Below are 14,076 nucleotides of genomic sequence, written 5' to 3' on the forward strand. Positions count from 1 at the left end.
GGACTCGCTCAGAATGTACCCCCCAGTCGCAGTACAGCTGAAATCAGGGGCACAACCGATGTCCATGAAGCAATAGCGTACACCATCTGCTGCCTGCCATGGCATTGCACTGCATCTGGAGAAGTTTGCAAAGTACTTGCAGCATCCGAGGAGCAGGCCCTCAGCCGAGGAAACAGCGGGGTAGAGTCTTAACCTTGTCAAGGGGCAAGGCTACCGTCTCCTCCCTAAAAGTAGCTCAGAACCTGACCTCTTACTACTAGGGGGAGATCACAGGGATAGTACCCAAGGTTACCTGTAATCTAAGTTGTCACTCGTGATGCCAACATTCCATGCTTTTTGGTGGATCCCACCAATGTCAATTCCGGGAAATAAAGTAGTCCACGCACAAGCTACACTTTTCTGAACAGGAACCAGTAACATTCAGTTCTGCTCGTTGACTTAAGTCTCTTTAGACAAACAACAATACAACAGACTTAACTAGTAAACACTGTGAGAACAGTGCTGGATCAGGGAGGACCCTCGGGCATTACTCAACCACAGTCCCAATGATCTGTCAGTTCTGTCTCTCCCGGCAACTCTCTCTCTGTCTCCTGCCAGTCACTTACATTTCTCTCGCTTGTTCCTCTCTCCCTCTCCAGACTCATGTGGTTTCAACTCGTTTCTTCCAGTCCGGGTACATTCGCTTCTTTCTAGAGATAGACGCTAACGGGAGTTCCTCTACAAGGCTAGGCCCAGACGGGAACAACGGACCACCTTTCAGACTCTTCCATTTTCTAATCATCCGGTTCTCTTACTCAGGCAGACTGAGTCCTACATCGACTCGCTCTCTTTTTCTCTCTGGCCTGGACAACAGCAACAGCCGCAGCAGACCGACAGACTGACCATGACTGCCCAAACAGAAAGCTAGACAGGGGCAGCCTTACCACGCATCACATGACTATACTTTTATACCACACCAGACAAAATGATACACTTTCCAGACATTAACCCTTTCATGGCTTCAGCCATCCAATAGACATAAACCTGCTGCATTCTACAAACAAGATAATTCATGAACCTCTCAGATGTCTGATTTCTTCATGAATTTGGATCTTGGTGAATCTCTTCTCTTATTTCTTTTTAAAAGAGAGGAATAACAGAGGGAATTTACTGCAAGTAACAACCCAACACTTTATATGTGACCACAATGTAGGCCCTAAATATACAGCAGAAGGAATCTACCTCGTTTTCCTGAAAATAAGACCCACCCTGAAAGTAAGCCCTAGCTGCATTACATTTTTAAAAAATTCTCGTTCACACACAGAAGATCACTTCTTGGTTATGGGATTCATAAATCCCACCTCCAGGAAGCGATGGCTCCTATTGGTTCTTGAGCACTGCTCAGCCAATCCATGCAGCGCTCGATGAACTAATGCGATGGCTGTGATTGGTTCATTGACTGCTGCTCAGCCAATAAACGCAGCGCTCGATAAACCAATCACAGCCATAGTGTTGTGGAGGCAGGATTCATAAATTGGCCAAACAATGCCACGGCTCACCCTGTTGTAGGTCCAGAGAGCAGCGGGAGGGACCTGGACTGAGCCTGGTAGGTAAGTATAATAAGACATCCCTCAAAAATAAGACCCAGTGCCTGTTTTGTGACAAAAATTAATATAATACAGGGTCTTATTTTCAGGGAAACATGGTATCATTATGACAACTGTCCATTAACAGGTTAATAGTGATCTTGTGCCATGCAGCCCCGCCCTGTAGTCAACAGAAGAAAACTTGCTCATGGGTCTATGTGCATCAGGAAGTAGTAGTTTCATTTCTCTCTTCCTCCGTCAGCCATGGCGTCTGCTGCTGTGAGAGACGAGCTGCTCTGCTCCATCTGTCTGAGCACTTATACAGATCCTGTAATGCTGAGATGTGGACACAACTTCTGCCGGGTCTGTATTCATCGTGTGCTGGATACACAGGACGAGGCTGGAGTTTATTCCTGTCCTGAATGCAGAGAGGAGTCTCAGGAGCGGCCGGCACTGATGAGGAACTTGGCTCTGCGTAACATCATGGAGAACTTCCTGATTACTCCTCCGACACAGACGGAAGCCGGGATCTTCTGCACTTATTGTGTGGACTCTCCTGTACCGGCTGCTAAATCCTGTCTGATGTGTGAAGCTTCTCTGTGCGAGAAACACCTGAGAGTTCACAGCAAGTCAGCAGAACACGTCTTATGTGAGCCCAGCGCCAACCTGGAGGACAGGAAATGTTCTGTCCATAAGAAGATCCTGGAATATTACTGCACTGAGGACGCCGCTTGTATCTGTGTTTATTGCTCAGCAGGAGAACATCGGGGTCATCGGGTGGAGATGCTGGATGAGGCCTCTGAGAAGAAGAAGGAGAGACTGAGAAATGTTCTCCAGAAACTGATCACAAGGAGGGAGGAGACTGAGGAAAGAGTCCGGAGTCTGGAGGAGCGCAGGAGGAAAGCTCAAGAAAATGCATCTGGAGAAGCGGAGAGAGTCACTGCCCTGTGTAGAGACATCAGGAGACGGCTGAATGACCTGGAGAAGAGGGTCCTGAGCGAGATCTCCAGGCAGGAGAAGGAAGAGTCACTCTTATCCTCTACTCTGATCCAGAAGCTGGAAAAACAGAAGGACGAGCTGTCCAGGAAGATGAGACACATTGAGGAGCTGTGTAACATGACTGATCCACTGACTGTCTTACAGGAACCAGACACCGGGGACTTGTGTGATCCTGTGGACACAGGGGGACATGATGGAGGTGATGGGAGCATGGGGGGACATGATAAATGGCTGCATGATGTAGATGGTCCGGATGTGGCTGTGATCTCAGACACATTACACACATTATGTGACATAGTAACAGATATTAGGAGGGGGATCTATGTGGGGGGTCCTGCAGACATATTACTGGATGTAAACACAGCTGCTAATTATATCCGTGTATCAGATGACCGGAAAACTGCAACCAGGACACAAGAGAACCGTCCATATACAGCAGAGAGATTCCAGTATGATCAGGTGATGAGCAGGAGGGGATTCTCCTCAGGACGACATTACTGGGATGTGGATATCAGTAGATCAGGGGGGTGGAGGGTGGGGATGTGTTACCCCAGTATAGACAGGAGGCGAGGTCAGTTCTTAATTGGAGATAATAACAAGTCCTGGTGTTTGAGGAGGTATAATAATCAGTACTCAGTGAAACATGACAGTAAAGAGATCCGGTTACCTCACATTATATCCAGTAATAGATTCAGGATCTGTCTGGATTATGGGGCCGGGCGGTTGTCCTTTTATGAGCTGTGTGACCCCATCAGACACTTACACACCTTCACTGCCTCCTTCACCGAGCCGCTTCATGCTCTATTACGTGTATTTCATGGTTCAATAACAATATTGGGAGAAGCAACGACTGGGAGAAACCATAATAGAAACTGACCAGAGACAGGACTGAAAGACAAACTGATTGGTAGATCAGACAGCCAATGGGATGAATGAGGTGGGGCTGCAGGTGATTATAACCAAAGCCAGGCCCACTTGACCATTTTCCCGGAGTAGGGGTCTGCGTATCCCTGCGTATTGTCATGTTCTTACACGGTTATGCCTGCACATGTACACGTATTTTACGCACGCTGTCCTGCGCCGGCTGGCTGGTTTCTTCTTTTTTTCCCTTTCCTTCTCCTGTCTCCTGGCAACATAAAACCGCCATACATATGTAATGTAATTGTGTAAGCGCTGTGTTGTGAGCGCACCCATAGAGAACAATAGGGCTGTTATGTGCATTATATGCGGTAAAATAGAACATGCTGCGCTCTTTATTACGCACATAACATACGCAATAAAATACAGGCAAGCGTGAGCGGAACAGTGAAAGCAATGTCCTTTCATTGACACCTTTTGCGCGTATTATATGCGTGCGCTGTTAGTGCGATGGAATGCTACAGCTATATTCTTGTGCTCCGAATCCAACGGGGTTCAGTTCGAGCTGCTTGAAGGATCATAGACTCGGTCACACAGCATTCTGTGTAATCAACTGATTCTCCCTTTATTAGAAAAAAATTGAAATATTTATACGTTTTTTTAGACTCAGACATTGAAAGCGAGCCGAACAACAGCCCTTATTTATAGAGAGCGAAGGGCAGGATGGCGCCGGAGAGACCATTGGGACTTCTCTCACAGTACATTGTGTGTGTGTTATACCCAATGCACAGATGTTGGTGCCCGGCCTATCTGACCGCTGTCCTTATGACTAGATCACATGTGGGGGATCCGCTGTGATTGTATTCTGGGTGTGATCCCTGTGTCTCCTTATGGATAATCCTCCGTGTGTCATTGCTGTTTATCCCAATGATGTCTGATCTACTACATCACATGAACCAGCAGTCCTATATTACCAGGATTGTCCCCCAAAAGAGAGCGCTAAGTGGGTGAAGTCCATGAAAATCTGCATAAAGGTGGCATCCTGATATGTTTGTGGGGTTCCTGGGTAGATCAGGTCGGGTTCAAGACTGGGTTCACACGGGACTGAAATCTCACGGAATGACCGCACGGAAATACTGCGAGATTTCTGCGAGAGAAATGCAGCTTCAAATCCCATGGCCTTTCGTTGCGGGTTTAGGAGCGGCTTCACCGCCTGCATTCCGCTGCGGCCATTTATCCCCATAAAGAGGAGAGAGACCGCTGCGGAAGCGGGGAAATAATTGATATGCCACGTCTTTGAGTTCCGTGTGGCTTGTCAATCTCAGTGCGGCTCGGTCGCAGCGTATGGATGAGAGTTTTGTAAATCTCCTGCACTTTGCTGGCTAATCCCAGGATTAAAGTCGCAGGCGGAATTTCTGTGCAGAAAGTCTGCACGGAAATTTTGCGGCAATTCCGCCCCGTGTGAACGCAGCCTAAGTGTTGTGAATGACGCTTCATTAGGGTTAAATACAACTAACGCTCCACATACACGGAGATCGCTGTGCGCAGCTCGTCCGTGGAGCCGTCATACGGATGAGCGTGTGTAGAGCGCCGGACGCTTCCTGTGTAGCACCCGGCCCTGGGATCTTGTCTTATGGACACATCAGATGTATTTGTTATGGTGACATTCTACCCAAAGGGGAACGCTGAAGTCACGCGGATGATTTACCGCAGTCTTACTGCTTATCACATGTAGCGTCTTGTGACTGTGGACCCCGATCCCTACTGAATTACATCATCCCAGATGTTCGCAGCCGCCTTTATAGGGACCCGTCACCAGCTGTCAGCTCCATAAACTACATTATTGGGCTCAAAGGTGAGAGAACGGGGAGTCCGGGGAGCGGTGTTCAATTTTATGTTCAGTTTTTTGGCTCACAAAAAACTGAACATAAACTGTCATGTGATCGCGCCTTACTGTGTGCGCACGGACTTCACGGAGACACAGCGCCGGAACGAGGCGCCCGGTGAGTGTCAAACACAACTTCCCGGACTCCCCGTTCTCTCACCTTCGAGTCCCGTTATGTAGTTTATAAGGCTGACAGGTGGTGACCGGTTCCCTTTAACCCGACTGTGGGGGTAGATCAAGAAAGCCAGAATATTACCGCAGATCCATCCCGTTTAGAACGCTGCCGGCCCGTCATACCAGGAGACTTAGTGTAACTGTATTTTCTAGCGATCGGTGGGGATCTCAGCAGTTGTACCTCCAGCCATCCAAACTTTTGACATGTCCTAATGTAAGGTGACCAGATTTTTCCAGGGTCAAAGCGGGACAGGGGTGTGGTCAGGGGCGGGGCTTATCACAATGTATGATTTTACCTCCATCGGTATAAAATGTAAAAAAAGAGACAAGGAGCAAAGTCCGCAGCATTTCTGCCTCCAAAAACCAGTCAGAGTCTGTACCATTTGTGTGGATTTTGACAGGAAATCAGCTGCGTATCCGTAGCTGATGTCACACTATTTGGCACTCCCCCTCACGTCCTCCGAAGGCTTCCCACTGTCAGCGCTCCCCGGCTTCCGGTTCCCAGCGGACCTGTGGTGCCACACCTGACCAGGCCGCCGGGAACCGGAAGCTAGGGAGGGCTGACAGGGGGAAGCCTACGTAGGAGGTGAGGGGGAGTGCCGCTGCGTATCTCCAGCTGATTTCTGGTCAAAATCTGTACCAATGGTACAGACTCTGGCCTCGGTCAGAAAGGCTTTTTTTTGCGCAATTTTAGAATCGCATAAAGGATGCGCATCTGCAAATCTCGTGACCGGGGCCGTCAATTCGCTGAAAAATCTACACCTAGCAGCGTTTTCAGCGAAACGGGCCCAATCAAAGGAGCGCTGTCCGTTGTTCGCCCATTGAATTCAATGGAGACGGCAATACAGCTGGCTCCATTGAAAGCAATGGGCTGCCGGCGAGCGCAGGATGAATTTTCGGGAAGGGCTTAAAAATATAAGCCCTTCCCTGAAAAACAAACCTGAAATGTATAAAAATAAAAAAAAATGTATACTCCCCTTTTTTCTGCAGCCGGAGTTCAGCCACAGCCGGCCGGCAGCTCTCCTGAACTGCTCTGTGTAGTATTCAGCAGGCGGGGATTTTAAATCCCCGCCTGCTGAATGGGCTGCCTCTGATTGGTCACAGCCCTCACCAATCAGAGGCAGCTCTCACTCACCCATTCATGAATTCATGAATGGGTGAGTGAGAGCTGCCTCTGATTGGCTGAGCGCAGAGACCAATCAGGGGCAGCTCTCAGCTGTCATTCAATAGCTGAGAGCTGCCTCTAATAGGTCCCTGCGCTCAGCCAATCAGAGGCGGCACTCACTCACCCATTTACTATTATCTAAATATTTTTTGATATTAGGGCAATAAATATATTACTAATCAGAATGTCAGTAAATAGAACCCATTCTGTGAATTACCCGTAATCTGGTGTCTGATAATCCAGAGATTCTGATAATCCGGCCCTTGTTTCCAGCACAGAACCAGAAGACGGAGCATCATGTGACAGCAGCAGATTATGTATGAGCATTTCATCTTCCTTGAGCTTCTCTGCCCGAAAGTTTTATAAAGTTTTTTGCCAGTTGAGTAACTCAGAACATCTGATAATCCGGCATCAGAGCCTGTTAATGTCGGACTAAGGAAATGTAATTCTATGTATTATATTCATCTTCAGCAGTTTGGGTTTTAGGTTAATTTCCGCTTGTTCCTTGCTTACTATTGTTATAATGACCCAATCACATGAAATGCGCCTTATTTTTTCCCCACTTTGCATTATTTTGGGGTCACCAGATCTGTGTAGGTAACTGCTCCCACACTGTCCTCACATAGTGCTCCCACATAGTGCCCCCAAGTAATACACCTACATAGTGCCCACACATAGTGCTCCCACAGTGCCCCCGCATAACATAGTGCCCCTACACAGTGTCCCCCCATGGGGCATCTACATAGTGCCCCCACATGATACTCCCACAGTGCCCCCAACTGACCCCACATAACACAGTGCCCCCACATAGTGCTCCTACATAGTGCTCTCACATAGTGCCCCCTCATGGTACTCCCACAATGCCCTCCCCCAGTGACTCCCCATAACATTGTGCTCCCACATAACAACGTGCCCTCACATGGTACTGTGAGGGGTTAATTCTAGCCTTTCTCCTAGAACAAATTAAATAGAAGAGAATAAGCTTAATTTGTAATTGCAGCTGGTACTTTAATCGGACTTTCTCTATGTATATGACCCTGAATTAGTTCCCGTGTATCTTATCAGTTCTTTCCCATGTCTTCCTGACGAGATACGTATTTCTGAGAAGCTTATCCAAGGACATATTATGCTTTGATACAGTTGTCACCGAGCGTTGATGTATTGTTCTTGTTTGAAATGTCTTTGAAAGAAGTATTACTAATTACAAAATCCAGCTGTCCAGCGCCCTTGGACACACACAGTAACTAAATCCTACGCAAGCAACCTTCTTCTATAAGATTCTCCACTCTGCAAATAATAAAACACGTCGCTATTGACAATCCCATGTTGCATGTGGCCGTCCATTCGCGTCGTCTGAGTACTCATATCTAAGACTAATTTGGAGGCAGACAGCATCAGCTAAACGGTCCGCCTGGACCCCCCTAACAGTACTCCCACAGTGCCCCCTCAGTTCCCCCACATAACATAGTGATCCCACATAACACAGTGCCCCCACATAATATAGTGTCCCCACATGGTGCTCCCACAGTGCCGCCATATAACATAGTGCCCCCACATGGTGCTCTAACAGTGCCCACATAGTGCTCCCACACACTGCCCCCACATAACATGGTGCTCCCACTTGCTGCCCCCACAGTGCGACCACACATAACATAGTGCACCCCTATATAACATAGTGCCGCCACAGTGCCTCCTGAGTGCGCGCACATAGTGACCACACAGGCTGCTCCCACATGGCACTCCCACAGTGACAGCACATAACATAGTACACCCACATAACATAGTACATCCACATAACACAGTGCCTCCACATAACATAATGCCCACACATGGTGCTACCACAGTGTTCCCATATAACATAGTGCCCCACATAGCACGGTGCTCTGACATAGTGCCCCGACAGTGTGCCCCCACATAACATAGTGCTCCCACGCAACATAGTGCCCCCACAATAGTAGCCACAGCAGTAATCGTGCCCCCACAATTATAGCCCCAGCAGCATCAGTGCCCCAACAATTATAACCACCGCAGCATCAGTGCTCCAACAATAATAGCTGCACCAGCAATAGTGCCCCCACAATAGTAGCCACAGCAGCATCAGTGCCCCAACAATTATAGCCACAGCAGTAATAGTGCCCCCACAATAGTAACCACAGCAGTAATAGTGCCCCCACAATTATAGCCACCGCAGCATCAGTGCCCCAACAATTATAGCTGCACCAGCAATAGTAGCCACAACAGTAATAGTGCCCCCACAATAGTTGCCCCAGCAGCATCAGTGCCCCAACAATTATAGCCACAGCAGTAATAGTGCCCCAACAATTATAACCGCACCAGCAATAGTGCCCCCACAATAGTAGCCCCAGCAGTAATAGTGCCACCACAATTATAGCTACAGCAGTAATAGTGCCACAGCAGTGATAGTGCCCCCCACAATTATAGTCACAGCAGAAATAGTGACCCCCAGTAATTGCCCCAGCAGTGGTAGGAACCCTCAATAATTGCCCCAGCAGTGGTAGGAACCCTCAATAATTGCCCCAGCAGTGTTAAATATTGGGAATCACTATCACTGCTGGGGCAATTATTGGGAATCACTATCACTGCTGGGGCAGTTACCCTTAACAATTGCCGCAGCAGAAATAGTGCCCCCATTAGTTATGATACAGACGAGAAAGATGTTTGGGGAATTCTCTTAAAGAAGATGGACACTGAAGTTCCAGTTTGGTCGGGTTCAGGTCGGACTCTGTGCAGCCGGTTCAATCGTGGAACATCCATATCCTCAAAGCAACATAACACAACGTTGGATTTGTGACAAGATTTTCCTCAGTGGTCCTCGTACAATCTCTGGAGCAAAGAAATGCCCCAGCTTGGCAAGGGTGACACCGTTGTGCAGACTCTCCTCCAGCTCCGTATGGGGCCACATCTCCTCATTGAGGCACGACTCCATCCAGCTGCAGGGAAACCAAGAGTCACCATGATTACACAAGAGAACAGAGGAGGCTCCAACCATCAGCCGTAGTCGCATCTTCCTCACCGCTTCGTCTCCTCCAGATGACACAGTGTCTGCCATCTTGAGGATCTGTGGCTTTAATATCCCACTGGTGGAGACTTCTTAAGGCTCATCTTTAGACAAAGTGGGGTCTCCTAGGAGGGGCCCTCCAAAAGAAGTAAATGCTTGTATAGAAAATTGAAAATATCTACATATATATATATATATTACACTTCATCCCTTTAACGAGCGCGGGACTACTAGTTTTTTGGAGGGGTTTTCTGTCCCAGTAGTACTAGTAACCCCCAATAGTTGCCCCAGTGGTAATAGTGACATCAGCCGCCACCCTCCCCTTCCCTTGACACTGCCCCCAGTCATGATAATGACACCCCTTTCCCTGCACGACAAGTATAATGACAGCACCCCCATCCCTCCCAACCCCCTGACAATTACGGTAGCACCCTCCACCTAGCCCCTCCAGGATAAGTACACTGACAGCACCCCCAACCTCCCCAGCGCCACAAGTGCCATGACAGCCCCCTCCCCGACAAGTACACTAACAGCCCCCCCTCTGACAAGTACACTAATAGCCCCCCTGACAAGTACACTAACAGCCCCCCCTCTGACAAGTACACTAATAGCCCCCCTGACAAGTACACTGACAGCACCCTCCACGGTGCAAAAAGTACACTAGCAGCACTCCCATCCACCTCCCCACAAGTACAGTAACAGCAGCCCCCATCCACAAGTACTCTGACCTGACAGCACCCCAACTCACCCGACAAGTTCACCAACAGCACCCCTTCCCCCCCCACAAGTAGACTGACAGCACCCCCAACTCACCCGACAAGTTCACCAACAGCACCCCTTACCTCCCCCCCCCCCCCCCGGCACGACAAGTACACCGACAGCACTCCCCCCCTTCGACAAGTACACTGTCAGCACACCTTCCCCCTTCCCTCCCAGTAACAGTTACCATCTGCTGCTTAATAGTCCCCACTGGACGCTTCTGATCCTTACTGCGGCTGTCCAGGAAAGAAGCACGATCACGGCCTGACAGCAGCTACTGTGCATTTGCAAACTGTACCGGGCTCGTCCACAGGCTTACAATCTCTACTGCGCATGCCCGATGAGGGGAGGAGCCGGCTGCAGGAATTTGTTGGATCTAGGGACGGTGAGATCATCAACATGGGGGTGGGGGAGGGGGGGGCACTCCAGTAGGTAAGTATATAACTTCTGTATGGCTCATATTCAATGCACAAAGTATGATTCAAAGTGCATTGTAAGTGTAAGCCGTGTACCGGGGTGGGCTCCCCAGGATACAGCGAAGTCACAAACAAGAAAAACGTCTCTGACACCAGTTCAGGTGCAAACCGAATTTTAATAAAGCCCTGTGGCCCAATTGACCACAAACAATGGGTAACCCAACAAAACTCACATACACTCAGCCAGATGGCGGAGGCCCTTGTGCTGTACAGCGCTGTACTCCCCAAAGGGCGCTACTATAATAGACTATGCTTTTACCTAGCGGGCAGGCCTAAATAAACCGGCCCCTTGTTACCTATTAATACCGCTACTAAGGAACAAAGGAAAGGGAGAGTGATCTGAGTACCGGCGGTGCAGCACAACAGCTTACAGACTTACCCACACTGACTCTATCCCCCCAGACCCAATACAATAAGGGACGTGTATAAAGAACAGCGGCCATATAGCCTGGTGAATGTTCTCCGGAAGCTTCTTACTGACGGCTGGATGTGGCCTGCCAGCTACTATGCCGATCCCACTGAAGTGGGGCCTGCCAGCTACTATGCCGATCCCACTGAAGTGGGGCCTGACACGGTCCATAACCCTACCTAATCTAACTACAGGCCAAGACACAGTCCCAAGTAACTTGGCGCCAAAATATGGTGTCTTGCGTGCCTGTAGACCGGCCTGCTGTATGATCAGCCAAAAAGTCTAGACGGATGCGGGGCTCCTCCAGAACAGCGTGCGGTACAGCAGAGAGCCGTTACTCACTTCCTCAGCGGCATCCAGTATTGGACACACAATATCCAGTCTCGCTCCGGTTGTTCAGCAACATCCCCGTCAGCAAGTCTTCTCCCATCCGGCGGGCATCTGGTCAAAATCTGAACCCGCTGCAGCTCCGGTCCCTTCAGGATACGACCTCCTTCCCTCTTCCGTAGCGCGACTCAGATCTCTCCCTCGACCAACTGTCCCCTCACAGTGTACGCACGCTTTTTAATTTTTTCTCTTCCCGTGCGCACGCTGTAACCAGGCAACGGGTGCTCCAATCACAGGCTACCATGGTCCTGTCACCTCACAGCTTGACCAAAATCTTTTCTGCAGAACAGCGACCTCTTGTGGACAAATAATAAACACACAGTAGTGGACTATTTACAGTAACAAGAACAATGTACACATATTGGAGGCTGTCTCACCCTCTCACATAAGGCCCATACGGACAACCCCTTTAATTCATGAACCTCTCAGATGTCTGATTTCTTCATGAATTTGGATCTTGGTGAATCTCTTCTCTTATCTCTGCTGTAAACTCTTTATTTTCAATAAATTTCTATTGAATTTCTTTTTAAAAAAGAGGAATAAGAGAGGAATTTACTGCAAGTAACAACCCAACGCTTTATATGTGACCACAATGTAGGCCCCAAATATACAGCAGAAAGGATCTACCTCGTTTTCCCGAAAATAAGGCGTACCCTGAAAATAAGCCCTACCCAGGCCTAGGACATGGAGCAGTAGGACTTGCCTGCACAGAGCTCCCGCTGGACCCCGGCTAAAAAGACACTCACATCGCATCCACGGATGCAGCAAAGATCCCATGGGCCGTATAAAGAAGCAGGGAGACCGGGGGACTCCCGAAAATGAAGACACAGGACCGCTGGACGCATATTTGGCTCACCTGCCGAGACGGCCGGGATGGAGGAATCCAAGATGGCACTGCCGCCCATAGAAGGGGGAGGAGCCACACCACCGCTCGCAGCCGGATCCACACAGACCGCTCCCAGGTACTCACCAGCGGCGCTGAGCAGTCACAAAAGCCCCCCAGACACTAAAGTGCAGAAGACTGCTTCCCCACAGCCCCAGAGGCAGCCCAGACCGGCCAAGAGCCTCCCGCGGCAGGCTCCGCCCACTATGTCTGGCGCCATCCCAAAGAAGGGATCAGCAGCCCGGGCCCATAGAGGTGATTCCCCAGACCCTCCAGCATGCAGAGACCCCGGAAAGGGGGAGAAAAGAAGCTCTTCTGCAGCACCCCGGTCCCAGGGAATGCAAACGCTGACCAGAGAAACACAGAGCAGAGTGAGTAGGAGCCCAGGCTCCCAGAGGGGGGAGGGGAGAACCAGCGCACCCCTGACCATATCAGCTCAAGGGGAAAAACCCCGCAGCCAGACCTCAATAAGAGCAAGCCCTGCAACCCCCCCCCCCCCCCCGCGTCCCAGACGAGCAGCCCTATGGAGACCCCGGAAGCTCCCCCCCTTTAGCCTTCGCATCACCAGTAAATGGAACCAGGCATCGGGTACACCCTAAACCCACCCTGCAGACAGACACGGATGACGACGACGCTGCCAGCGACAATGAATGGGACTGGAAAGCCCACCTAAAAAGCATCCGCACAAGAAATGAAGTGGATGCCCTACTGAAAATGGCGACTAGCTCACAAATGCAAGCCATTAAAGCTCTGCAAGCCGACATAAAACATATTGGCCACAGAGTTGCCGAATCAGAGGAGGCGCAAATCCAACTGCAGTCACAACTCACCGAACACCACAGAATCTTGCAAGACCACTCCTCGCAAATCACCAACATCCTAACCCACCTCGACGATATGGAGAACCGCACCATAAGAAATAACATCTGTATTAGAGGCTTAAGAGAGGAGGTAGAACCAGCTCAACTGGAGAACTGGGCATTAAAGGGGTTGTCCCGCGGCAGCAAGTGGGTCTATACACTTCTGTATGGCCATATTAATGCACTTTGTAATGTACATTGTGCATTAATTATGGGCCATACAGAAGTTATAAAAAGTTTTTTACTTACCTGCTCCGTTGCTGGCGTCCTCGTCTCCATGGTGCCGACTAATTTTCGCCCTCCGATGGCCAAATTAGCCGCGCTTGCGCAGTCCTGGTCTTCTGCTCTCTTCAATGGAGCCGCTCGTGCAGAATGCAGGTACCGTGTAGCTCCGCCCCGTCACGTGCCGATTCCAGCCAATCAGGAGGCTGGAATCGGCAATGGACCGCACAGAAGAGCTGCGGTCCACGGAGGAAGAGGATTCCGGCGGCCATCTTCACAGGTAAGTATAGAAGTCACCGGAGCGCGGGGATTAAGGTAAGCGCTCCGGTAAGCTTTCTGTACGTCCCTGCATCGGGGTTGTCTCGCGCCGAACGGGGGGGGGGGTTGAAAAAAAAAGAAACCAGTTTCGGCGCGG

At 49.8% G+C, this 14,076-nt stretch overlaps 1 pseudogene; it reads left to right on the plus strand.

Moving 5' to 3' along the window:
* Positions 1-1,829: 1,829 nt before the first annotated feature.
* LOC136611052 (E3 ubiquitin/ISG15 ligase TRIM25-like) lies at positions 1,830-4,020 on the plus strand (annotated as a pseudogene).
* The last annotated feature ends 10,056 nt before the right edge of the window (positions 4,021-14,076 follow it).

This window comes from Eleutherodactylus coqui, chromosome 2 (genome assembly GCF_035609145.1).
Source record: "Eleutherodactylus coqui strain aEleCoq1 chromosome 2, aEleCoq1.hap1, whole genome shotgun sequence".
NCBI lineage: Eukaryota > Metazoa > Chordata > Amphibia > Anura > Eleutherodactylidae > Eleutherodactylus > Eleutherodactylus coqui.